Raw genomic sequence first — 1,130 nt, 5'->3', positions numbered from 1 at the left:
CATCACAGGATGCCCGTCCCCATCCCGGGTCGCCCGTCCCCATCCCTGGGAACCTGTCCCCATCCCAGGTTGCCCATCCCCATCCCTGGGTTCCTGTCCCCATCCCAGGTTGCCCATCCCTGGGTTCCTGTCCCCATCCCCGGCTGCCCGTCCCCATCCCTGGGTTCCTGTCCACATCCCAGGTTCCCCATCCCTGGGTTCCTGTCCCCATCCCAGGTTGCCCGTCCCCATCCCTGGGTTCCTGTCCACATCCCAGGTTCCCCATCCCTGGGTTCCTGTCCCCATCCCAGGTTGCCCGTCCCCATCCCTGGGTTCCTGTCCACATCCCAGGTTCCCCATCCCTGGGTTCCTGTCCCCATCCCAGGTTGCCCGTCCCCATCCCTGGGTTCCTGTCCCCATCCCAGGTTGCCCGTCCCCATCCCTGGGTTCCTGTCCCCATCCCAGGTTGCCCGTCCCCATCCCAGGTTGCCCGTCCCCATCCCTGGGTTCCTGTCCCCATCCCAGGTTGCCCGTCCCCATCCCTGGGTTCCCGTCCCCATCCCAGGTTGCCCGTCCCCATCCCTGGGTTCCTGTCCTCATCCCTGGGTTCATCGCCATCCCTGGGTTCCTATCCCCATCCCTATGTTCCTGTTGCCATCTCTGTGTTCCTGTCCCCATCCCTGGGTTCAACCCCATCCTTGGGAGCCCTTCCCCATCCCAGGTTTCCCATCCCCATCCCTGGGTTCGTCCCCATCCCTGGGTTCCTGTCCTCGTCCCAGGTTGCCCGTCCCCATCCCAGGGTTCCTGTTGCCATCCCTGGGTTCCTGTCCCCATCCCGGGGATGTTGGGTGCCCGTCCCCCTCCCTGGGCTGTCCCCCTCTCACCTCCCTCTTCTTCTTGGCCTTGATGTCGTCCCCGGCAGCGCCCAGCCCTCCTTTCCTCTTGGCTCCCTCCGCCTTTTCCCGTGGTCTGTTCCCATCTCCTTCCTTCATCTTCTTATATTTTCTCATAAACTCCGAGATCAGCTCTGGGCAATCCAGGTTCTTCTCTGGCTCCCAAGTGTTGTGTTCCCTGGGTCACCAAACCATCAGCATCAGCATCAGCATCAAGTTAAGCGGGAGCGGTGACTCCCAGGAGGAGAGGGCAGCTTT

Source organism: Calidris pugnax, unplaced genomic scaffold (genome assembly GCF_001431845.1).
Source record: "Calidris pugnax isolate Ruff unplaced genomic scaffold, ASM143184v1 scaffold1689, whole genome shotgun sequence".
NCBI classification, from domain to species: Eukaryota; Metazoa; Chordata; class Aves; order Charadriiformes; family Scolopacidae; genus Calidris; species Calidris pugnax.
The sequence above is the reverse complement of the archived record's forward strand: the minus strand, read 5'-3'. Positions refer to the sequence as shown.